Source organism: Lemur catta, chromosome 4, assembly GCF_020740605.2.
Source record: "Lemur catta isolate mLemCat1 chromosome 4, mLemCat1.pri, whole genome shotgun sequence".
Classification (NCBI taxonomy): Eukaryota; Metazoa; Chordata; class Mammalia; order Primates; family Lemuridae; genus Lemur; species Lemur catta.
The window spans coordinates 78,234,080-78,260,685 of NC_059131.1; the positions used below are offsets into that span (position 1 = coordinate 78,234,080).

General features: G+C 46.2%; 1 protein-coding gene across 4 annotated transcripts in view; it reads right to left on the reverse strand.

Annotated features, from left to right (window-relative positions):
• The window catches only part of FHL2 (four and a half LIM domains 2), a 66,688-nt gene that overhangs the window by 29,315 nt on the left and 10,767 nt on the right, over positions 1-26,606 (reverse strand). Inside the window, exon 1 of one of the 4 annotated variants that reach the window (XM_045550343.1) lies at positions 6,552-6,633. The exons of 2 other annotated variants lie outside the window; for them this stretch is intronic. The gene's annotated coding sequence lies outside the window, so the exon portion shown is untranslated. Of the gene's footprint in view, positions 1-6,216; positions 6,299-6,551; positions 6,634-26,606 lie in introns of those variants that run through there. One more of the 4 variants, XM_045550342.1, reaches the window with a different exon arrangement.

Consider the following 26,606-nt stretch of genomic DNA (forward strand, 5'->3'; position numbering starts at 1 on the left):
CTGCTGACTTGTTATTTCATTGAATCAGATCTGATTAGTGTCCTGGAGTGCTCACTCTTTACCAGGGTTAAGTCATGCTCTGATGTCATTTGTCCTTTGGCTCTGAACAACCAGGGTATTTGAAAAAGCTGGATCTTAGGGTACAGGCTGGACTCCAGACCAGGCGAAATGCACTGGGTGAGGCAGGTACCAGGTGCAGCTCGCAGGCCTGGGGATGGCCCGGAGAAGGCTTTGATCTCTGAGTCACTGGTCAGCCCAGCTTGAGTCAGATGTGAGGACAGAGGTCGACAGCCAGGGCACAGAATGCACAGGCTCTACCACTACAACAATGATGATAATTTTAAAAGTTCACAGGTTTATAAATGTGGTTTATTTTTAAATTTCAGATTTAAAAACTGTAAAACAAAGTTGGAGTCTGGGAAATGTCAGAGCTAGAGAAATATAAAAAAAGGGAAAAGGAAAACAAAAAGAGTAAAGGGAATTGGAGAGGGGTGGGGATGGGAGAGATAAAGGAAGAAAGAGGGAAAATGAGGCAGAAGAGAGGCAACGACACTGAGCCAGGTGCTCACATTTTCTTTTTTTTTATATCAGAAAGATTCCTTGAGAACCCAGGAAGGGGGTGGGCCTAGACGACTGCCTCCCTTGGCGTGCTGGCGCAAGCCTTAGATTTCCGGGAGCTTGGCCCATCCTTCCAAGCAAGACCTAGCAAGGCTGCATTTGCCACAGAAGTCTCTGTTAACATCCTTTTCCATGCTTCTTTTACTTGACTACCTACTTAAATCTGACCCTGAAGGGCCCATTTCTCTCCCCCTCCAAACCTCAAAATGCTTCCCTGGATCAACCCTGCTTTATGAGACACCTCTGATACAGTCATTTCCTAAAGAGAAAGACGTGAACGTCCCCCAGACCTTCCTGAAACACACAAAGAAGCAGCTTCAGTAAGTCAGGCCCTAGACAAAGCCATGCAGAGCTTTAAATGCCACCAGGGACCAGAGTGGGAAATTCCATTGCTAATCAACAATCAACCAAGCTTTTCAGAGGCAATGAGGAAAACTGGTCTGTTGTATGTGAGCTCTTTTTAGAAATACATTATAAAAATGCAATGCTTTCATGACGCCCCATCACACTGTGAATGCCTGTGTCCCCCACCTACAGTAAGCACTGGGAAGGTGGGTGCTATGTGTCCCTGAGACCTTGCCAGCAGGTAACACACACGGGGACAGGGTTTCGTGAATACTTGTAGAATGAATGAACAAATGAATGGATGCGTGGATGAACACAAACATCCTGGAGTACAAACACATGGGCAAAAACCAAGCATGAAAATGAGGAACATATCATGTGAACAATCCACTCTGCATAGCAGACCCAAAATGTAATGTGGTTTGGCATCTGACGCCATTAAAATTTCTAATGTAACAGATGCTGAGCTTCCATCCCTGCCCCATCCCTCCTTCCAGACAAACTGCTGCTTCATTCCAAGCCCATATCAACCCACACGAACATACAGCAGCCCAGCACAGGATGAGGTCTGGAAGCAAAAAGTTGACCAGGAGGCATTCGCACTCCGGGAAGAACATACAAATTCCCAGCACAGGCTCCAGGTACCAGTGGAGGGCCCTAGATGTTCTATACAGGCTTGCTGTGCCTCCACCCAAAGGCATGGGACCGTCACACCCAGAAATGTGGTTGGAGAATGTCCTGCACCAGTTTGCCCTCCTATGGATGTTAGTAACTATGCACAGATAGGGCTCATTCCAACACTCTTTTCATTAGTCTAGCTAAATTGTTTCTTTTAAATAGAAATTCTGGTGAAAGAAAGAGGAATGTCAGTTCAAGGGAAGTTGCTCTTTTAAAAAAACAGAATAATAGAGCCAGGAGCAGTGGCCCATACCTGTAGTCCCAGCTACTTGGGAGGCTGAGGCAGAAGGATCGCTTGAGCCCAGGAGTTCTGGGCTGCAGTGTGCCCTTAACATGCCTGTGCACAGTCCCTGCACTCCAGCCTGGGCAACATAGTGAGACCCCCCCATCTCTTAAAAAAATAATAATGTATCTAGAATCCACTTGAAATCTACTTTTAGATTTTAGAGTGCTGAACTATAAACAATTTTAGATTATAAAGTGTAAGACTGACTATGCTCACTACTGTATGATATATTTGTGGATTAGTTTAATGAGCCTTTATTGAGGGTATCTACAGGCAGGTGTCAGGGGTATGTGATAATTACCATAAACTGGTAACTCCCAAAAACCAAAAACAAAAAAGTTTTGATTTGTCTGTAACAGTTTTCTGTGAGACAATGTTTGAAAATGGTAACCTGCTTTCTTCTGAATTACCCTTTGCATATTGAATCATGAAAAGAAACAGGAAAACAATAACTGTCAAATTTCTGATCTGAACTCCTTGAATTCAAGAAGAATTAGACTTATTCTCATGTCCTTTGGACTTTTTAGTCCAGCCAACAAGAATGCATTGAGCAACCACTATTTTCCATGTACTACATCAAGCACAGGGAAGCTGAGAGAAAACACACCACCTCGGAAGGCGTTCCAGTCCAGTTCTAGCTCCAAACAGTCATAATCTCCTTTAAGATCCTATCTTATCACTTAGTCTCAAGACATGTCAGTTCTGTGGATGCAAGACAAGCTAGTCAGGCAGGCCGGAATGGTGGAAGACCTCAGGTCTACAAACCACACCAGTATGAGGACAAGGGACAGTCCACCCTAGAGCTCCACCACGGCCTTCCCAGGAAGGCATGAGCGAGTGAGAGATGCTTTCTGCTTCTGCGCCTACAAAACGAAAGCCACCTGCTCTCATGCATTGCATGGGTCTCCTCCCATCTCCAACGTGCAGCTCCATGTCTGCTCTCCTGTCATCCATCCCCTATGACCCCACTCCCATCTTTTTCCTTTGGCATCCAGCAACTTCCATGAACAACTGGCCTCCTCATTCTCATTCCTGTCCTGCTCCACTGTGGCTTGTCTCCAGCACATTCCATCAGGATTCTGTCAGACAGGCTTGCACACTTCCTTCTCCTTCATTTGTTGATTGCCTACTTCTGATTCCAAAGTTTGTATCATCAAACACAGACCAGATAGGTCTATTTTCTTTTTGACTGACAACCTCCATATGTACATGATTCAAGGACACTCTGCCTCTATTTACCTGTAAACACAGGGCAGCTGCTTCTCTTATTGTCACAGACTAAATCTGGACAGTAAAGGTATGCATGACAAAGCCTGGGGATGGGTGTGTGGCACGTGATGTCTGAGTTCAGACCAGGCCTGAGGCCACCCACAAGAACTGGACTGGTGCTGGGAGACCAGATGCTGCCCCAGATCTCGAGGTACATCTCCACACTGGGAGCCACATTTTACAGCAGAAGGAAAATCAAGACTCCCAGGAGCAAAGTAGGGAGTGAATCTTAAACAAAGGGAAAATGAGAGCTAATGGGGAGTATGTTTAAGCAAATGTTATCCAGGTTCTCCAGAGAAACAGAACCAGTAGACATGTACATAAAGAGACTCATTATAAGGATTTGGCTCACGCAATTATGGAAGCTGAAAAGTCCCAAGATCTGCAGACTGGGGACCCAGAAGAGCTGATGGTGTGGTGCAAGCTCTAGTCTGAAAGTCAGCAGACTTGACAAACTCAAGAACAGCTGTTGTTTCAGGCTTAGTCCAAAGAACCAATGTCCCAGCCCTGCAGCCAGCCCTCTTACTGAGCCTTTGTGTTCTATTCAGCCCTTCAATTGATTGGACAAGGACCGATCTCGGGGAGGGCAGTCTGCTTTACTCAGTCACCAGATTCAGACATTAATTTTATCCAGAAACACCCTCACAGACACACCTAGAATGATGTTTGACCAAATATCTGGGCACTGCCTGGCCCAGTCAAGTTGACACATAAAAGTAACTGCCACGGGGCTAAAGTTGAAATCCACAATCCACAGAGGAAATTCACTTGACTCGCCCCAAAGTCAAAATGCCAGCCTTGTCTCCTGGAAGACTCGGCTCTCAGTCACTGGAGAAAGCACACGCATTTTGTTCAAGATGGTCACCCTGAGGAACTGGCCTGTCACTACAATGCCACCTAAAATGGATACTTGATAAATGGGCTTTGATAAAATGCTCATAACAAAACTACACAGAGGTATCCAATGTCTAATATTAATATTTTTGTTCACCCAAGCTCAAGGAACTTTGTACCTCACAGCACCTGAGTCAGACAGCAGCTTACCTACTGCGGCCCTCTTGCTGACAAATGAGGCAGCCTGAGTCACAGAGGCTGGGTAACTGGCCCTTGGTGCAGGATAGGAGCAGAAAACCCAGGCCTCCTAACACCTAGTTTAATTTTTTTCAATATCCCACAGGGTGTTTTTGTCTGCAATTTAAATATCTTTCAGTACCGGATGTGGCTTAACAAGCAATCTTGAGTCAAAATATGCAGCATTAAGGCCTCACTGAAATATCTGGGTGTGCCCCAGTAGAGTTTAGTGGTTAGAACTCAGGCTCTCAAGTTAAGCTGTCTGAGGTTAGATCTCAGGGCCAGCATTTACAAGCTGGGAGATCCTGAACAAAAAAGTTACTTTAATCTCTCCTCGCTTCAGTTTCTTTGTCTGCAAAAACAGGCTATCAAATATGGATACACTGCTTATGATGTGCAGGCTTTATAACAGCCCTGCAATAAAGGCAACATCATTGTCCCTGTTTCCCTGTGGAGGAAACTGAGGCACCAAGAGGTCAGGTGAGTAGGCCAAAGTTGCCCAGGCTGAGGGACCGGGGTGTGAATTTAAGCAGGCTAGCTGCAGTCCCTGTGCATCCTCACGCCTATCATACCGGCCTGGGGCACATCTGTGAGATGGTGAATTAAAATGAGACAACCCAAGTGCCCAGACCAGTGCCTGATCTGTTGTAAGCCCAGAATTGGCCCTTACCAGTATGGTGCCATGCAGATGCATTTCAAAGCACCACAGTAGGAGCCGAATTCTATATATTAATTGATGATCTTTACAAATTTGGGGTGAACTAAATCTGAAAAACACATAACAAATTTTTATATGGAACCACAATCAACTGTTCTTCCAGTTAGTTTTCCTGACATTTAATTATTGGCCTAGGAATTCCTGTATTTCCACTAATTGCCACAAATGTTTTTTGGTCTAAGTCATGTTCAGGATACCACAAAGCCTCCTCCCTCTAATATTATTATTATGAAACACTCACTAGCAGAGTTAGCACCCAAAATATGAGATGTATTTGGAGTTGTGCTCTGAAGACGGTTCTGATTCTCAGCCTGAATTGTGATTCATTACCTTTCAAAACATGTGTTTGAAGTGAGTACCTCAGTGCGCGGCCCAGGAAGGCAGCTACACATTTCATCAAACCGGCAGAGGCTGGTGCCAGTGAAAATCCGACTAGGGATTTGCAAGTAAATATGCTTGGTTCTTTATTTAAAATCGGAAAAAACATTTAACATTTTCTTCCCTTAGTTTTAGGTATGCTGAGAATCACAGAAGTGCAACTTAAGAAAAATTAGTATCCATTTAAAATAGGCCATTGAAAAAAAAAAAACTGGTTGTTCAGTTTTTTACTTTCTGCACGAGTCAAGGCGCGAGGCCACACTGCAGGCTCCACTTCTTTTTACTGAAGGGAGACAGCTCGGACATCTCCGCCAGACCAGCATGCCAGGACAACCGGCTGGGGAGCCAGGCCGGCGGGAGAGGGGACACAGCGGTCACCTCCTCCCAGCCCGCTCACCTCCTCGCAGCCCGCAGGCTTGGACCCGCCTCTGCCCCGGGCTGGCCCGTGGGCTCCAGCCCCTCCCTGCCCGTTGGTGACCCCCCTGGTGAGCAGGAGATCTGCGATCCTCCCTCCCAGGATGAGTCAGTGGGTTCCTCCGGCCTCCCGCGCCCCCGGAGCCGTCCCCTCTCCCCAGTATCCCCTCCACGGTTCTGCTCCCCTTTCTCGGCTCCCCTCTTCCCGACGTCTCCCCGCACCCCGTTCGGCGACCCTCTCCCCGTGGTCTCCCCTCCACTGTTCGGCCCCCCTCTCTCCACGTCCCCCGACACCGGCCCTCCTCTCTCCCGGTCCCCCCAAGGGCTCGGCTGCGCTCTGCCCCGGTCTCTCCGCCGCGGCTCGGCTGCCCGCCCCCGGCCCCTCGCGGCTCAGGCCCTCCGTGCTCTCCCCTGGGTCGCACGGGGTGCAGGTACTCACGGCGGGGCGGTGGGCAGGGGGCTCCCGGACGGGGCGGGCGGGCGGTCGCGGGGCGGCTGGTGGCGGCGGCTCCGCAGCCGGCGAGTGGAGCCCGGCGCGGCTCCCGCCCCCGAGAACCCCCGCCGTGTCATTTGACCATATAAGGAGACGCACGCCTCGGAGGGCTGCGGGCGGGCTCGGCGCGCTGGCACCGGGCGTGGGGCGTGAGGCGTGGGGCGCAGGGGGGGCGGGCGCCCCTCGGCATCCTGGTCACCGCGCCCCGGCCCCGGCCCCGGCCCCTTTGTTCGCTGAGGCCCTCCTTCCCACCCGCCGGGCGTTCGGCGCACGGTGCTTACCCGCAGCTTCGCCCCTGGCGTCCGCTCGCAGAGGCGAGTTTCGGGCGAGAGCCGGGGGCGCAGCTGCTGTCCCACGCCGGGACTCTCCGCCCGCTGCCCCGGCACAGGGGACTGGCCGCGGCCCGAGGAGGTGCAGGGGGCGGCGGAAGGCGTGGACGGGGCCACTTCTCAGGAAGCGCTCCTGGGGCTTACTTGCACAGTGGGCCTCTTCCCTCCTTACCCTGTGCACACCTCTACTTCATGAAGTGAACCCAAAAGATAACCAAAAAGAATTGATAATGATTCTTTGTTTCACTAAGGAGGGGACTAAGGGAAGGTCCTATCCCCAACACTCTAGGGGCACAGGGCTAGTTAGACAGTATTCCCCTGACGGGGCGGGGGGACAAAACTGAGGTGGGGATGTCCCTCCCACATCCAAAGCCGGTGCCCTCTGCGTGAAGTGGACACTTGGCAGGGACAGATGGCACTATTCAACATTGCGGCCGAGAGGGCACAGGCTGAGTCCCAGGCCTGAGAAAGGGGCGTCGTGATCGAGATGTTTGCTCCCAAGCAGACGGCCAGTCCGGTGGAAGATGGGCAGGTGGACAACAAAGGCATTGTAGAAATTTTGAGGGCAGGAGTATTATTTTTAACACTCAGAGGAGCTCGGGGAAATACCTTCTCCAGAGAAGGCAGAAAGAACTATTTGATTGCTTTCTGTCCCTGTCTGGTGCCACCCATCGTGAAATTGCAGAGCCGTGGGTCTCTATCGTGAAATTGCAGAACTCAGGGAGTTACCATATTAGCTGCCGTTTACTGAGCACTAGCTCTACCTGCTATCTCATTCGAGCCCCACCCCTTTGAGGTAAGGGTTATTATCCCGGTTTTATGAGGAGGAAATTTCAGCTCAGAGAGATTTGCTCAAGGGCATGTGAGCGGTAACTATGCCAGCTGAGATGTGAACTGGAGTCTGGCAGATGGGCAAACCACGCAAGTACACTATGGGCTCAGAACTGTCCCTCACCCCATCGCCAGTCACTTGTGTGACTCTCAGTGGGCTGAGACTTGCCACAGGTAGGAGCAGACCATGAAGTTTCCATCTAAAAAAAGCAAGTCTCAGGCACCCTACCTGAATTTTCACTGATAGTCAAAGCAGGCCAGTATTTTGAAATTCAGAGCAAAGTGTGTAGAAAAGGCAATCCCCTCTGACAGCTGTTTAGATTTGTTATCTATATAATTGCAAATTCCAAAATGATCTCCTAGCTTTCAAATGGTGTCTTAAGCTTCTGTTTGTAAAAACAAGTTTTAAAAAATGATGAAACATTAATTCTGCATTTATCTTCTTTCTTTTGTCTTTTTTATTTTATTTTTTTAGCTTTCTGAGTTGTGTGTTTAATTCATTTATTTTAATATTGTATTGATATAGCTATTTAGTTCCATTATTTGTCTTCTAATAACTGCTTTAACTGGGTCATACAGATTCTGGTATGTTGGATTTTCCTTATTAAGAAATTCTGCAATTAAATTTTGTGTTTCCCTTTTGACCTAAGGGATAGAGGAATATTTTAAATGACCCTATGGGGATATAGTCAGCAAAATCTAGATTTTGGAAGCAAACTCACCCAGTTTCTACAACATTGCAAAAAGAAAAAGAAGAAAGATGGAAGGAGCAACCAATAGATTAAAAAAAGACTTAAACAGCTAAAAATTTGGACCTTATTTGAATTCTGATCAAAAAACAAACTATTAAAAATAAATGTTTACAAGACACTCTGGGAAAATGTGACACTGACAGAATATTTGATGGTATTAATAAACTATTTATTTATTTTAGGTGTGATAATGAGATTACATACACATACATACTTTTTTCCCTTTTTTCCAAGCCCTTACTTTTGAGGAACAGGGAGAAAATATTTACTAGTGAAAGAACATTCTGCCTGGGGTGGTTTCAAAATAATTTGGATTGGGCCAATACAGATCTGAAATAGTATCAGCTATGGAGTAGTGGTAATCTTTGAAGATTGATGACACATATGTGTCTGTTCAATACTAGTCTCTCTCCTCTTATAATGCTTGAAAAATTCCATAATGAAAAAATTTTTAGATTACAAATGCACATACCATGTGCTCTTCACCCAGCATTTCCCCTTACAGGAAATTATTTTGTAGATACACTGGCTCATGTGAAAAATTATATACATACAACAGTAGTCATTGCAGAATTGTTTGTAACAGCAAATTATCAGACCATGGTATATGTTTATCAGGAGGAGCCTAGCTTAACATAGTATGGTACATTTTAGAATTATTTACATTGCAGCTCTTAAAAAGAACCAGGTAATGATATTTACTGATTTGGCATGATTTCCAAGGTGTATCAACTGAGAGAAATAAACGTAGGGAACACCTTGTTGGTAGTAACCAACCATTTGTGTTCATGAACAAAGGAAGGAAGAGAGGAAGACAATACATACTTACAAGTTGTTGCCTCTGGGGAGATCTGGGTGGCTGGGGGTTGGAGTGGAAAGGTTAATTTTTACTGCACACCCTTTTGTTTCTTGTGAATTTTGAGCTATGTCAATGTGCTATCCCTTCAAAAACTAAAAAACATTTAGAAAACAATAGCAACACCTGCTTCTTTAAGAAAAACAGGCAACAAATTTGTTAAATTTAGACAATAGAAAGTCAAAGGATGTTGGGAGAACTAAAAGGGGTGAAGTGCAATTTCCAGGTTCAATGGCATGTGCTTTTAAGAGCAATTCAAAGGACAAACTATTAAAAAATAAATTTTCATGAGACAATCTGGGAAAGTGTGTTTTGAAAAGTTCTATCTTGTGCATCATTGTATTCCCAGGACTCAGCTATAGTGCATGGCGCATAGTATGTGCTTAATCAATATATTTATCTCTCGACCAAATGGATGGATCACAGAATTGTTTGTGACAAGTCTTTCATTGCAGAAGATCTGACACTATCTATGGTAGTACAGCTTGCTCTCTGAAGCGAGGCCTGCAGTCGGATCCCTGTCCTACCTATGACTAGCTCTGTGACCTCAGGTAACCATAAAACCTCCCTAACCTTCCATTTGCTCATCGGTAAAATGAGATAATAACATATATGTTGCAAAATTGTTGTGAACATCCTTTGAGCTGATGCATAAAAACCACTTAGCACTATTAGCACAGTACTTGGCACGAAGTAGGCCCTCAGTAAATATTCATGTTTATTCAAGGGCAAAGGGGGAATGAATCCAGAATAAGAAGGAAATGGACTTAATTCCCATCAGAAAGAACAATGAGGGTTTAGGTCCGGTTCTAAGGATAAAAAGATTGTCTTCTTGAAAGAAAAACTGTCTGCTATAGCTAAAAGGCAAGTTCATGGTAGAAAAACATTGAGAAGTAATATTCCCTGAAAAAACGATCAAGCAGTGACTGTGATAGGTTATTCAAGTTCATCTTTTGTTTATTCCAACTCCCCTGCTATTCATCCACCAGACAACACTGCCCATAACTTCTGCCTTCCTCTCCTGGGGGTGGGGTGGGGGTTCAGGGAGAGGCATAGCTAGGAAGGGAGGAAAGAGGAAGAGCCTTTTTGGAGTGAGGAGCGGTTCTCAAATTCTGGTCCCAGAGGAGCAGCGTCAGTGTCCCTTGGGAGCTTGTGGGATGTGCACATTCTCAGGCCAGCTCCTGTTTTAACAAGCCTTCCAGGTGATTCTGATGACAAATAGTGATTTGAGGTAAAATACTCCTTAGGGATTCCATCTCTGAACTCAGTAATTTACCAGAAACCTGTGAGATGTCAGTTTCTGGGGGAGGGAGAGTGGAGTAGAGATAGACTAAACATAGACTCAGGAACTGCAAAAGTCCAATTGCTAGTATTACTTACTCTGTCAGTTTCTTCATTGGAGAGAAGCACAAGGTAGAAAGTTTGCACAGGGTGGAAAGTTTCAGCATGGGGTCTGAGTGATACAGACGCTGAAATTTAATTCTCCAAGAAGTAGGGAGAGGAAAAGCAGAGTTTAGCGACTGCTGCCCTGCGGTTGGGTGGTGGGTGTGGGAGGCTTGTGGGGGGAGGGGGGGCCCTGTGCAGCACCCACTTCAGGGGGACAAGGGTGACCTCACCATCCCCCAAGAAGAAAGGGAACACTTGAAAACATGAACTGGGGGTCAGACCTTACATTTGTTACCCTAACTGACCATTGCCATGAAGATTTTTAGAGCATTTTGTCCCATTTAAGAAAGAGCATTTCTCACAAGCAGTTCCTCCCACTCAAACCCTGGGTGGGAAACTGGTGGGTGATTTGCCCTGATTCAGAGGTAATCCTTCTTAACTGCCTCACATGGTTGCAAGGTGAGTAAGTGTCTACCGTAAGAGCTGGCGGGAAGGGGTCAGGAGGGATCAAACCACGCTCCCCTCCCGTCAGCGGGTTCAGGAGGCAGGTCTCTGCATGCCTGCCCATGACAGCACCAGCCCCCAGGGTGGTGGCTTGGAAAGCTGGCCTCACTTTTTCTAGAAGCACTATTTGCCTGGATCGAGCAGGGAAAGCTCTGTGGAAAATGACTGTGCAGGCAGGTAGGGCGCTTACCTTCCTGAGCAGGTGAGCTGGGTGCACGTGTGTCAAGAGACCAAAGGGCCTTCCCCTCTGGCAATGAGACAAACTTGATCTGGTTACAGCTTCATACGATTTTGTGTAGGATCCAAACTTTGTTTCTTTGCCTGTTAGACTTTCTAGAAAAGCTCAGCTCTTCACAAAGGGCAAACTCTTCCTTCCCTTCCCCCTTCTGCCATGCTTTGGTTAGGAGGGAAAATGCTTGGCTCTGTCTTGAGATGCAAAGTTTCCATATCCCATTTCTTCCCTCCCCCTTTTTGCAAACTGATTTAATGGATGCAAATAGTCAGTGTTTAAAGCCTCAAAACATGCCTGACTTTGAGCCAAATCCACAAACAGACTCCATGATTCTGACTTTCCCATGGTTGGTTAAAGCTTATTTGGAGCATTCAATACAAGTTTGCATTGTGGCTCTGATAACTCATTAGGAAAGGTTCTGTTTGGCGGCTTAAGGACCAGTAAAACGAAACCGTTCACACCCACAATTCATTTGGGCCGGTAAATGTTGCGGGACTGTTTCACATGAAAACTATTTCTAAGGTAGACTCTGAAAAAGTTTCTTTCTTGCTTCTCATTTGAGATCTCTTGTCTCTGATTTCATTCCTTTTTTGTAGTAATCCATTCACTTCTCTGTTTGCCTTTTCACGCACCTTTGTCTCTTTTTTCCTCTGTCAACTGTTCTAAAATCCGTTTCAAAGACGTATAAAATGTCCAAGGTCTGTACAAACCTGGCAAAATCCTGTTTTGAATGAACTGTGTTTGCTTCCCTAAAATACCTGAAACAGGAGATTCTTCCTGGCACTTCTGAAACGGGAGAGTCTCATGCCTCACTTGTTCCTCAGAATGTTTATTTTAGGCCACACTGAAATCTGTTATTCTTTGTAAATTAACTTTATGAGTCAACACTGCAACTTTATAATCCCAAACTCTCTCCAGCACCACCAAAGTCCTTTGGTACTCCTTCCCATTTGATTAGGGTCAGTAACAGAAAATCTACATGGTCTGGCTAGGAAGAGCCTGGGCTGGCCAGGCTACGGGAGGGAGAGGACGGAACTCCGTGCCCAGGACCTCCTATAGAGCAGTGTGTGTGGCCACAGGTAACACCTTTTATCTTTATGTGTGTCTTTACTTCACCTGTGAAACAAAGGATGTACCACCTCTCTTCTTACTTTAATTTCAAACTATCCGGTTCTTTAAGTCATTTTTGTGGCTGACAATTGAAAATTTTCTATCAGGTCTCTATGGATAATTCTGTCCCCTAGTACAGATTTGTGTGTGATGGAAAGCTATGCTTTAAGTTCTTCTAGAAAGCAAGTTTAGCAATATCTTTCACCTGTTTCAGAAGGCGCCTTATAAAATTGGACCTAAGAGTCCAGAGACAGAGCTTTCTGGAACAGCCAAGCCTCTTTCTGCATCATTCAACCATAGCTGACTGTTGAAATACCAGGAAAAGATTTTCTAAAATGTCTGACCTTCAGCATTTCCTGGCAGTACTATTTGAAAAAAAAAAAAAAATCTTCAAACATTCCGGGCCATCCTAACTGTAAAAATATTTTTGGAATCTTCTGCACAGCAAGAGATGCTGAGCAATTACTCTGCAATGGTACCAGATTTGTCATCCACCTCCCTGGAGGGCTGGCGGAGGCTCCAGTGGCAAATTATTGTCAGTTATCTGAAACATTTATCCAGCCATGCTTAAACTCAAGAGGACTTTCTCTTCTTTTCTTTTTTTGCCTTCCTTTTAACAGTTTGAAATTATATTTCCATTTTGCACATGGCCTTAACATGATTTAGCTCCTTGACCCTGTTACCATTTTCTGGACTCAGTTCTCTTTCCCATCCTGTTTTGTCTATTACCCTGTATTGCTTTTGGTCCCTTGAGTTTCCAGGTCATGCTAAAAGCAGATGAAGAAAATGCTTGAGAAGTTTTCTGTTTCTAAGAATATGTTTGGAAGGTCAGGGGAACAGAGACTGCGCCCTGAGCAAGGAGGGGTCTTTGAGAGCCCTCCCCTCGCATTCTCTTTGCTCCCATGTGTTCCACCTGCAGCTGGTGAGGCAAGATGCCTGTCGTCATGTAATTTCTGGAACTCCTTTCCTCACTCTCTTCTGCCTGGTAGACCCCTGTTTATCCTTTAGACCAAATAAAATATCTCTGCTAGGAAGGCTGTGTGATACCCACTGACAGCCCCATTTTTGAACATTCCACACTGTCTTTCCCTGTTTATAACAACAGAGGAAAGAGGGCAAGGATTGGGACATTTGTTTCTGTGTTTGAAGCACTTTGCCAACTTGATCAATATTTACTGAATTTAATTCAGGTTTCCTCAAAATGCGTAAACCAATATAAGGCTGCCATACAAAGGCTCTATACGGCCCTGCTTGGATCAAATTAATCAGGCCCATTTCCCAGTTAGGCAGTTGAGTTATGTGGCCTTTGCACTGAGATTTACCTGGCAAATAATTCAAATTAAAGCAAAGCCAAGGGCCTGACACCCTCTGCCTAAGCCTTATTCAACCACAGAGAAAGTTACTCATGGAGGGACTTCCTTGAAGTCTGTGTCCTACAAACCAAAGCCACTATCTTCATTTTTCGGAACCTAGCCAGTGAATTCAAGTCTTTAAACTCTACTTGAGGTAGGTTGATTTTCTATCAAATGCTTTTCACAAAACTTCTGTGTATACAAATGGGAACATACGAAATAAAACAAAAATTCTATCTCCCACAGAAATTTCATAAAGCTTCTCTTGTTTCTACCGGCATGAGTATTTGTTTCTGGTCATTTGTGGAAGCAGGTCTACTTGCCGATCTCAGGACAACTCTGCTGTCTACCCTTGGAGTGTGCTGTGGCTACGCAGCGGGCAGAGATGGCCCAGAGAGGAGATGGCTCATCACCTTTCAACCTTACATGTTTTAAGGCAGACTCACTTGAACAGAGAAACTGGTGTTTTTTCCCTCATTCACAAATATTGTGGATGTATACACATTCCCAAAGGTATTAATAGATCAGACTGATACATCTGCACCTTCGTTGACTGTCCGCATCCACACCCAGATGGATTTCCAAGTGATGCAATCCTAATTTTGACTTAAACATCCACAGGCTGTCTTAGAACACTTTCCAGCCAAGACTGGGAACAGCACTTTGGCACTTGCAGAACCACAGCCTTCCCTTACAAGTTCACTTTCACCCAGCTCGCTGGGTTTGCAGGGAGAATTCATTTATTTTGGGCAGGTCTCTCTTCCCCATTTGCAGGTGGCATTCAGAGGCAGAGAAAGAGCATCACTCCTGGCCTGAGCAGAACTCATCAGGCGGTCCCGCAGGGTATGTACACCTGACCACCCTGATCCCAGAAGGTGGAGTTTAGAGCAACAATCATTCATCATCACTATTACCGCCATTGTTTTCATCTTATTTACTGTTTACTTTTGACTGCTGACAGGGCAGCATTTTTGGTATAGGAAGGTGAGACCAGTGTGGGTTTAGACTCAGAGGGTTGGAAGATTAGTTTCTTCCTCTCTCCATCTGAAGCTCCTGGAGGAGAGGCAGTTTTAGAGCAGCCCTGCATCCAACGTGGCGCAGAGAACAGGTGGAGCCAGGGCAGCTACCAGGTGAGGGCATCCTCCCTGTAGGGGCAAGAAAGCAGGGGGAGGTGGTGGTGGGAAGGGCTGAGAGGGGGCCTGGGGCCCAGAGGAGGAGAACCACAGACTTTAGCACATAGAGAGGGAGCCTCGGAGGCCAGCTGGGAGAAACAGTCCCAGTGAGAACAAAAGGAGACCCTCTGCAGGAGAAAGGGAAATGGGAGGGAAAGACGACCACTACGGTGAGAGCAAGTGAAGGGATGTTTCTAAGGAGTCTGTACTTGACCAGTGAGCAATTTATGTGCGCAAACAAAGGTCCTACATATAATTCACCTGTTGATTCCTGGAAGTCAGGAATGGTTTCAGAGGAAGAAGCTGAAGTTACCCCCCAAAGTCTCTGGTGACACCCAGGCTTGGCTTCTGCCATTCCAAGTGAGGCCCTGGCATCATAAGCCCAGCAAGATAGGCAGGTAGGAATGGTAGGGAAGATTCACTGGCTTCTTACGTCAGCCCCAAAGTTCATGGTAAATTTTAAATTTTTGTTCAATAGAGTTGTTAATGTAAAACTTGGTGCCATCTTAAATATATCTGTGCACTTAGGACCTGTAAGAGCTACCATTTTGCTCATTGGTATAGACAGCCCCATTTCTGATACATAATAAATAAATGTGAAATATTGTTGAAATGCCCATTTAGGCCCTTTGTCCCAGAAAGAGGAGGCAGAGAGGCAATGTCAAATCCACCCTGGAGTCATCTCAGGGCCGGCAGTTATTGATTCCCTTGAAGTCCCAGAGCTGCCTGTATGAATCACACTGGAAAAACATGTGGCTGCACTTTTCCATGAAGCAGGTAGCAAAGCCACAGTTGGTGCCTGGGAACCTGCCCTGGTGTCTCTGCCAGGAGAGCATGCCGACTCATGCCTGGGCTCCCACACCAGGGCTGTGCCAAGTGCATTGGAATGAAGGGACATTGCAGAGGATCAGGAGCTCCAGGAGTCCCACTCCGGTTCTCAGGCTGGGGTGAGGACCCCGAGATTCCTATCTGCACTGAGGCAAAGCTGGAAGCAGAGTCTGCGATTCGGAATGCAGGACCCAGAGTTCAGGGTCACATCAGGGGCGGGTCACAGGAGAACAGTTAGCTAACCTCGGTCCAAACCAGAATCAGATTCAGAGTGGCAGGGCAGCAGGACAGTTTTATCTCCCAGGTGGGATCAGAGTGAGGCCGAGAGGCAGCTTGCCAGCTGGAAGAACACCTGGGAAGCCTTAAACCTGGGGTAACTTTAGTGGCAACTCTTTCAACTTCTAGTAGCCTCCTGTGTGCCTCCTTCTGTCGACCTGACAGTAACAGGGCATGTGCCCTAATGATGAAAATAACCTCAAATAGCTGCAGAATGAGGGTCCATTGCAATCTCCTGGCAGATGGAGAAGGAGGGTAAAACTGTATGGGAGTCTATGTCAGGGACCGCAGTCTATTTTAAATTGACAGCGTGTCTGATAGCACCAGTCTCAGTAGATACCGCTCTGAAAGTTGGTAAGCTACCTGCTAGCAGATTTAGTGGGGTGATGCTTTTTCTGAAGTCTAAAGTTTTGATTGTTCATCTCTGGGAAAGTGTCACATATTACACTGCTAAGTGGTGGTGGTGTCCAAAACCAACATTTTGGTTTGTCTTTCTCAGACAAGAAGGATTCTTGGCACAGGCAAGCAGAGGGAAGGGTATGGTATGCACATCTTCTTGTATCAGCTTGTGTTCCTGTTGTGCTGGCAACCAGAGGGGTCCACATAGGTGGAAAAAAATGCTGCAAGATTTAAGGTGAGGAGCAGTGAAGTGAGTAATCCTTTCAGATGGAAGTTAATAGTGCCAGGCCAGGGAGGAGGCGATTTTGGCTGCCAGCATTTAGAAATGGCTTAGCTTTTTTAGGAGGCGACATGCCTTATAGTCAGCCAACTTCAGGTAAGATGTCATGGGACCAGTACATGGAAGGTTTGTAAGACTTTCAAGTTCTATTTCATCATTTACAAATTGTCCACCATTTTGGCCCTGAACCTATGGCTTATTTATTGAACCAAATGAAATTTCAAGGAGGGGAGCAGTAATATGAACCAACATAAAAGAATTACCAACAAGCCTCTGTGGGCACAGGTGTGCACATTGCCACCATCACTTTAGATATTTAGATTCATTCATTCTCATTTCGAAACTCATCCTAAAACTAAGGCAGACTGACACCCACTATATCCTAAATTGCCAACAAATTAAAGACTATTATCATAATTTCCTAGAGTTGTCTTTGAGTCAGTTTTAAAATGTAACCTTTTAAAATAAAAACAAATTACAACTTTAGAAACATATAAGCAACTATCAATTGCTGTCATATACTAAGCAAATTTTGAAAGCAAACAAAGTATAATGTATAATGTTTCTTTCTCATTAATTCTTTTCAGGCACAGCTTAATAAACTTCTCTTTTATTCTTGGTTTTGGTTAGAATCCTGTTTTTCCTACTCACCCAGAATCTTCATCTTTGGAATAAAGAATTTGTGAATGATCCTGGCACTTAGGGCTATTTGACATTAAAAGCTCATGTGGTGTCTGTCCTTCTCCTAGTGAGTGGATAGCGTAGGGTGGCCAGGAGGAAACTATTGCTCAGGAACTTGTTGTTTGCTATGTGATTCATGTCACCAAGGTGAATAAATCTCAGGCCATCCCTTCTAAGGCTTAAAGTCCAGTGTGACCAGAAGGGAGGAGGCCACCTGGGGAAAAATGAGATCCCAGTGAGTTCTGGTCAGTGTTAAGATATGGAAAGTATACCCCACTTTTGTGCATATATCCAAAAGGATTGAAAGCAAGGTCTCAAAGTAATATTTGCATATGCATGTTCACAGAAGCATTATTCATTCTGACAATAGTCAAAATATGGCTGCAACTCAAGTGTCCATAGATAGATGAATGGGTAAGCAGAGTGGGGTAGACACATACAATGCAATTAAATGGAAGGAAATTCTTACACATGCTACAACATGGATGAAGTTTGAGGTCATAATGCTAAGTGAAATAAGCCAGACACAAAAGGACAAATTCATAGAGTGGTCAAGTTCATCGTGACAGAAAGCTGAGTGGTAGTTTCCAGCGGCTGAGAGGAGGAGGGAAGAGGGAGTTTATTGGGTACAGAGTTCCAGTTTTCCAAGATGAAGAAGTTTTGGAGATTGGTTGCCCAATGATGTGAATACACTTAACATTACTGAACTGTACACTTAAAAATAGTTAAGATAGTGAAAAAAAATTGTGTAGCAAGTGTATGTGTAGAAAGTTTTGGAAGCACAGGAGAAGCATTTAGCACCACAGACCTGATTAACAATCACAGACTGTGACTGAGCCACAGGGTGCCCAGATATTTGGTCACACATTATTCTGGTGTGTCTCTGATGGTGTTTTTGGATGATATTAACATTTTAATTGGTAGATTGAGTAACACAGGGTGTCCCCCATAATGCGCGTGTGCCTTGTTCAATCCATTGAAGGCATGAATAGACCAAAAAGCTGACACTACCCCAAGTGGGAGAGAATTCTTCCCGCTTGACAGCCTTCAGCTTGGAACACTGGTTTTTTCCTGCCTTCCGACTCAAACTGAAACATCAGCCCTCCCTGGCTGCTGAGCCTGCCGGCCTTTGATGGGAATGGCAGCTATCCTGGTTCTCAGGGCTTTGGACTAGGACTGGAGCTAAACCATTGGCTCTCCCAGGTCTCCAGCTTGCTGACTCACCTTGCAGATCCTGGGACTTGTCAGCTTCTATAATCTTATGAGCCAGTTCCTTATACTAAATCTCTCTCTGTCTCTCTCTGTGTGTATAGTCATGCAATGGGAAACGTGTTAGGTGATTTCCTGGCTGTGAGACCATCACAGAGTGTACTGACACAAACCTAGATGTCACAGCCTACGACACACCCAGTGTATATGGTGTGTCTTATCACTCCAAGGCCACAAACCTGTACAGCATGTGACTGTACTGAATACTATAGGCAACTGTAACACAACAGCAAGTATTTATGTATCTAAACACATCCAAACATGGAAAAGGTACAGTAAAAATATAGTATTATAATCTCATGGGACCACCATCACGTATGCAATCTGTCATCAGCTGAAACGTCATTATGCAGCACATGACTATAAATATATGCACATGCACACACACACACACATACACATACATCCTATTGGTTCTGTTTCTCTGGGGAACCCTGACTAACAAACACAGCATCCTGGGAAGGCTTCCTGGAGGAGATGCCACCTGACCTGAGCTTTGACAGATGGACAAGAGGTAGCCAAATGGATAGCACAAAAAGGACACAGAGACCCTGGAATGCTTCCAGGTCTGTATCAGGGAAGAGGCTGGAGAGGAGGTGGGGCCAGCCGGGCCATGGAGAACTTTACGTATCATGCTAAGAAGCGTTATCCTACGAGCCAGCATCTCTACTCCAGTCTGTGGATGTCAGTATGGAAGAGGTGCTTCCCACAAGATGCACAGAGTAAATACTCTAGGTCAAGGTCAGCTAGGTCTGGAATTCCCAGGCCAAAAAAAGTGAACAGGTTTCATTACAACAGGACTTCCCAGATCCTTTAATGAGCCACTGTGCACTGTGACTCTGCAGGAGAGGACACAGTATTTTAACACAGACTCCCTGCCCCTGTCTAATTCTAACAGCTGGGCAGCCAGTTTCCACAGAGTGCTGCTGGGACAGTGGGAGTCACTGAAGCGGTTTAGGTGTTAGACTGACACGACCAGTTCTTTGTTTTTGGTGGATGAATCTGGCTGACACATAGAAATCTACCAGGGGCTCAGTTTGGCGGCAGGAGATGCTGTTGGTGCTCCACCCAGGTCCTCTTGGGTCCCTTTGGGTCCCTCTGCCTGTTCTGTATGGACAGCCCTTGGGCTGTGGGACTTAGCTCCTTCTCCTGGGATGTCCTTTGCAGGAACTGCCTGGTGTGGGGTGTGGAATCCAGCTTCCTTCCTCAAGTCAGGACAGACCTGAGGGGTAACCTCTGCTCTCTCACAAGCTCCCCTTGTGGGATCAGGCCGAGGCTCGAATGTGACCTGAAACCGCACCCTTGCTGAACCTCTCCCTTTCTCTGTCCTGTTCCTTTAAAGGGGGCCCTTCCTCAGTGAAGCTCAGGCTCTGCTCCTGGGAAACCCAGACTGCGATAGGCGGTGGCCTCACTGCTCCTGGTAAAAACAGGCACGTTATGAACAAGGGCAGTGGTCATTGGGATGGAGGGAGAATATCAGTTTCAGCACTTTTTAAAGATGTAAACTCAGTAGAAATTAGGTAACTGTGTATTGAGGATTAGCCTCAGATAATTCCAGGCTTCTGGCTTAGATAAGCAAAAGTATCATAACCAGGAAAACAGAAAAAAACAAGTTTGTGGCAGAGGATGAGTTCAGGTTTGACCTGTTGAAACAGAAGCCCTTTGGGGACAGTCATCCAAATAGAAAAATGTCCCAACCTTGTACAAACATGAGATTCAGGGGGAAGGTTAGAGCTGGTGGTGATGGATGTGGGGTCGTTAGCCAAACAGGAGGTAAAATCCATTTGAGCAAAAAGGCAAAGAAATAAACCAGGAGAGTGAGCTAGGTCGTGTGAGACCATGGGGATGGTGAGGAGTGGGTGAAAGGTCAAGCTCTGGGACACTCTGAGGTCCAAGGGGCAGGCTGAGAAGGGGGCGTCCAGAGAGACGGGGCATCTCGAGGAAGGATGAGGACAGAGAACAGGAGCCAGGATGGTGAAGCCAAGGACCAACACATTCTAGGAGTAAAGCTAGAGCTGCTACAAGTCATTAGATGTGGCAACAGTGTGTCTGTGGGTGACTTCCGAAATGCATTCAGTGAGTGGGGGGGCAGTAGGCTGAAGGTCAAAGGCAGTTGAGAGTGTGGAGATGGTCGTATAAGATGTCTGATGGGAAAAAAGGATGCAACATAGCTCAGTTCTACCTGTAAGGAAACGAGGCCCAGAGAGGTGGAATAATGTGCCCAAAGTCAGAGCTAATGGTGTAGGCAGACAGGATTCAAATCAGGAGGATGTTTGACTACAAACCCGCTGGTGTTTCCTGGCTCCTTCCTTCCCACCAGCTTTCTGAGTGAATCTTTCAACTGTCGTCAGTTTCTGAGCACTCAGGCCCATCCTTAATAGTTTCTTCTTCTCAACCAGCACAAGAAATAAACTGCTGAAAGACAAAAGCGAAGCCTCTCCCCATCCCTCCTCGCTCTTGCTTCAACCTCCTGACAAAAACAGACCTAAAATTTTCCAAGATCAAGAAGAGCGTAAAGCCTGATTTTTTTTTCCCTAGGGAGAATAAGGAAATTTTCCACTTGTTTGTAAAGAAAAGAGGAACAGCACCTGTTCCCGGAGCTATTCTAGCAGTTAGCAACCAAGCTAAGTGCTACTTACTATAGAGCTTTGTAAGATACCGGAAAAAACCAAACTGTTTTTCTCTTATGAGATGCTCACAACACACCCCAGATGTGTGTGGTGGTTTTCTCCCCCACACCCAGCAATTCTGCAGACGATTCTCCAGGAGGCACCAGCTGGGTATCTCTAAATGAATCCAACCCTGACACCATCTACCCGAAGGCAGAGTCAGATCTCTCAGGCTAAGGCCTCAGCCCCATAAGACTGCTACCCCTTCAGATGCCAATCACAAGCAGTAGGTTGTTATCTATATTTCTGACCAATATGCTATTAGTTGGGGGCTCCCATGACTCCCGCTTTGGTTCAATTAATCCGCTAGAGTGGCTCACAGGACTCAGGAAACACACTGCTTATGTTTATCCATCTATTACAAAGATATTATGAGGGATACAGATGACAGCCAGATGGGAGAGATGCCCAGGGCAGGGCATGTGAGAGGGGGTTTGGAGCTTCTGTGCCCTCTCCGGGACCCCCTCCAGGAACCTCCACGTGATCAGCTGTCTGGAAGCCCATCAGAACTCTGTCCTTTTGGGATCTTATAGAGGTTTCACCATGTAGGCATGATTGATTACATCACTGGCCATTGGTGATCAGCTCCTGTCCCACCATCACCAGCTTGCCATTGGCTTGGAAGGATGGCCATGTTCACATGGAGAGCCTGGGACACAGTCCTCATAAATCTGATACGGTGCTAGTGATCTGGGGCTTTGTGGTGGCATTCTGCTCTGTGTGAGGTTACCAGCCAGAGTTCCAAGGCCAGCGATCCAAAAGCGTGGCCACTGGGGAGTGGGTGTTGGGTAGAGTATTCACAACACCCCTGCAGAAAGCCTGATGCCTGAGGTTCTCCCAGTCAACAAGACAGATGTATCCCAGCCTCATTACATTGATATCGTAACTGTCAAATTAAGACATTTCTATGATGTGAAAGGCATCACAAAGCACAGTCCTAGGGACTCAATACGCTGGGATTCACTTTTCCAGGTTTGTTTCTTTGATTTAATAGAAAAGGTGTTTCCATTTCCTCACCATTGTTATTGTTCTATTTAGACCAGAGTTCAGTAGTAACCTTTTTGCCCCTCTGGCGGTCGGTCGGTAGTTGTTTGCATTAGTCATGCAGCCCGAGCCCCAGGAAGGTCACAGTGAAGGGTGGAGGGCGGCCCTTCCCCACACACACCTGCCGGTCCCCCAACATGATGTCTGCGCAGCAGTGATCTGGGCTGCGTTGAGGATCAGAAGGGAGAAGTCATGGTAAGAAACAGCTGTTTGGCTTAAAGATGTGTTGATTTGCTCATGTTTGTAACTTGTTTGCTTTTTTGCTTGGGGTTTTCAAGTTGCTGGTGTTGGTGAGAATGGCAAGGAGTCCCACTCCCTGTGAACTCTAACTAGTTCCTGGCTTCCCAGTTTGGCTACAGAGTGGGTATGGAGATGAATGTCTTGTGCAGGGGTCGGGGGCTGCAGGGGCCGTGGGGATGGATCGTTGGTGCTCCCCGATAAGGCAGAACTACCAAGGAAGCAAAATTGTGATGGGAACAACTGGTCACATGCAAGACAAATATTTTCTTTTTGATTTATAGTTTCCTCTTGGTTTGATTTACTTTTTCATTACAGGATTATAGCTCTAGATGAGACATGATCTGTAAACCAAACTGCATGCCACTTGGAGATACCAGGATGATGAAAATCAATTTTCTGCCAGTTTTTTTGTTCTGACAGATGTGACTTATCTTTGACAACAAAATGTTCCACATGTAAGAAATCAAAATCAAATACTGTCTGCAATTTAATACTGTCACCAGATTTCATCTTTAGGTTGATTTTTGTGTCTTCTGTATTTTATTTATTGATTTATTGAGAAAATGATCGTCTGGTCAGTTATACCATGAGTTGCATTGGCCAAGATACCAAAATAATTCCAGAATCACTATTTTTTATTCTGATGTTTTTCACTCTGTAGACACCATGTCTCTCAGATAACTAGGAAACCAGAGTAAAGGCTTCAGTCAATAATGTTAGAACACTGATTTTCTCTCACGCTTTTTACCTTTTCCTGCAGATCAGATGACATGGGAAACCGTCAGAGTCCCCTTGTAGTTGAGAACAGGCTGAGGGTGTTTGCATGGGCCCAGTCCTCGTGGTATCAAGTGCCAGGTCCCTGGGGCAGCCCTTCCTTCTCCTCTCTGGTCTTTGCCCCCAGAGCAATGAGGATTCTTCTGGATTCTACCACAGAATGGAGGCTGGTAATACCCAGATGTTAGGGAAGCCAACAGAGCACTAATGTCTCTATCAAAGACAAGGTGCAGCTTTTAGAGTGACTGGAAATTGCAGTTCCGCTTTCAGTTACTTGGAAGCCACTTGAAGATGTCCAGAGTCGATTTCATAGACCCTAGCAATACCCTGTACTAGTATAATTATCTGCATTTTAGCGGAGCAGAGATTGAGGTACAAAGAGAGGAAGTACTGTACTTGCCTGAGACCTCAATGAAACGTCTGACACTATCAGGGACATATTTATACTCCTAACATTATTTTTAGCTATTCAATGGACAACACTTGCTTTTCTTTTTTTAGGCCACAGTTGTTGAGGAATCCACCACATTTCTGTAGTAGGAAGAATGTTTGTCTTTATGCCTTGCCCTTCTGGTTAAAAGGTATTTCCTTCCTCTTTGGCAGTGTAGTGGCCACACCATTTCGTCACTGGGGGCTGCCTTTCTGCAGTGGGTGTGAGGTTTTACCACTTGCATTTGTCAAAGTGCTCTGGGCTCTTGGAAAAATAGGTTCTCTACTCCCATAAGGAAGAGGGAAGAAAAGAATTTTCCAGCTTTCTGAAAGGCAATGTGTTTTCTGTCTTGGCCACTTACCATCCCCTGGCCCTACTCAGAAAAAGCCAGTATTCATTTCTGATGTATAAAAGTAATTGCATCTAAGTTACCTTAAACAAGCTCCATAATTCAAGTCAAAAGTAACCAAAAACGGAATGAAAACCACATGTGAAGGCATGGAAACAGCGGGTCTATTAAAATACCTTTGCAGTGTGCTTTATCTCTCCTTCCAGACATCCTGCCTAGGGTCGCCCCTCTGCTCTGCACCAGGGTCCCCTCTTCTCCCTGCCCTGAGCTAGCCATCGTGAAAGGCAGCCTTTGATGTGGGAGCTCTACCTTCTGCCAAATTACAGGAAGAGGCTGGAAGCCTCGTGCTGCTGCAGAGACCCTGAAACAATGCAAAAGGGGGGCAGGATATTTTCCACTTATTCTGTGGCACAGCAGAAGAGAGGCGCATGAGAACACACGTGCACAAACACCCGGCACTCCCACACTCAGGCACAAACAGTGCTGGGCGCAGCTGCCGCAGGAGAGGTGTGGAGCTGCTAAACATTAACACAGTGGCTTTGAAGCTTCTCAGAGATGTCTCCTCATGTGGCCCTATCGCTCTTTGGTTGACGATGCAGGGTTTTGGTGTTTTTTTCTTTCCTTTTCCTTTTTAAATAAAGACTCCTATTTACAGAACTAATCAAGTAGGAAGGCATTTCATGGGTCTAGCCTAAAGGATCAAACTAAGCCATCTGCCTGAGGGGACGTAAGAATAAGTGAGCTGCCCTTGGCACTGTGGCCAGGCAAAAGGGAAAAGGTAGCCGGCAAGTGTGGTTTATAGCAAGGGATTGGAAACTCTGGTGGCAACCCACACCAGGAAGTGCATTTCCACATCCCCACCACTTCAAACGCCCCATGCAGAGAGCTGGAAAAATACACTGCCGTGAAAGAATTCTGGAAAGAATATGAAAAGCATTCTGCTCCTTTTTATTCTATTATTTTTCTATTCTAGTTGATTTTATTCTATTGTTACAAATGTGCTGGTCTCAATCTGTAAACTCATTTCATAACCCGCTACACACTAGGAAACTGACCCCCAGTTGGAAAAGCTTTTGTTTCGGTGAAAAGCAGACAAGGGAGAGTTTCTCGTGGCCTCGGGCAGTGGACAGCAGAGGAGAGAAGCATCCGGATTTTGAACATCACAAAGAAAAGTGAGCTACGGGGGCGGGACGGGGTGCCCACAGCTTTCAAACGTCAATAGTCTGTTGGAGAAACATGTCCCTGACTTTCAGAAGGAGGCCTGCTGTAGGGAGTCACATCATCCATCCGCCTTACAAGAAACTGTCCCCAGTACGTCTTGTCTTTCCCATGAAAGGAATAGAAAGGTTCACAGTCGCAGGCAAGCTTTTGGAGCTTGAGGGTCTATGCTATTTGGAGTCTTTCCCCCCTTTTCTTTTTGGATAAATGCTCATTTATAAAACTGATCAAGTAGGAAGATATTTCATTGGCTCTAAAATTCAAATGAAGCCATCTGCAGAGAGGAGGATGCCCCAGAGGGGCAAGAGGGGCGCACGTGAGCCATGCTGGCACTGTGAGGATCCAGGAGAAAGGAAAAAGAACAACTGCAAATACAGTCCCCTCTGACCTCTGTGTGTACAGCTAAGGCCACTCTACCAGGGCCTGGGTACCTGTGTGTGAGGCTTTGGGGCCAGAGATGGGGCCTACTCCAGCAGGGGCCCTGAGGACCCGCCTGGTTACACCTGTGGACCCTACATATTGGTGTAAAGTGCTGTCAGAAGTGCCTCAGTTGGACCACATATTCCATGGTCACCCTAAGTATGGATAACTGAGGAAAGTATGTCTACAGCATGCAATCTACTTTATTCCTACTGCTGTGCCACAAAAACACACAGTCCTTGTACATATACACCTCTGATTTCCAGTAATGTAATCCTCAGATTAAGGAAGAATCAAAATGATGCAACTGGGAGCTGGTACAGTGGCTCATGCCTGTAATCCCAGCAACTTGGAAGGCTGAGGTGGGAGGATCGCTTGAGGCCGGGAGTTCGAGACCAGCCTGGGCAAGGTAGCGAGACCCTCGTCTCTACAGAAAAATAAAATTAGCCAGGTGCACTGGTGCGCCTATAGTCCCAGCTACTTGGTGGCTGAGGCAGGAGGATCACTTGAGCCCAGGAGATCCAGGCTCCAGTGAGTTATGATGACACCACTGTGCTCTAGCCTAGGTGACAGAGCAAGGCAGTATCTCTCCAAAAAAAAAAAAAGCAACTGGCTACGAGGTAAGTACTCCTGTTGCTAAAACTCACGGTCATAACATGTTCTTCCAGGAGCCTGCTTAGGGCGTCCCTCTGGCCGTCCCATCTGGAGGAACAAAGGCCCTTTTAGATGCTTTCAGCCCTGGAGGCTCCTGCACCATCCCAAGGTGGGTGCAGGTGTATGTGAACGTGTAGCGGCAGCCTGTGCACTCAAAGGTGAGGGCTGGACATAGCAAAGCTGACACAGATTAGGGAGCCAGGGGCTTGCCAAGCTGCAAGCATCCCATCTTCTCTAAACTGCAGCTCATCTCCAGCTCAGGGCTCCCTGCAGCTCCTCTT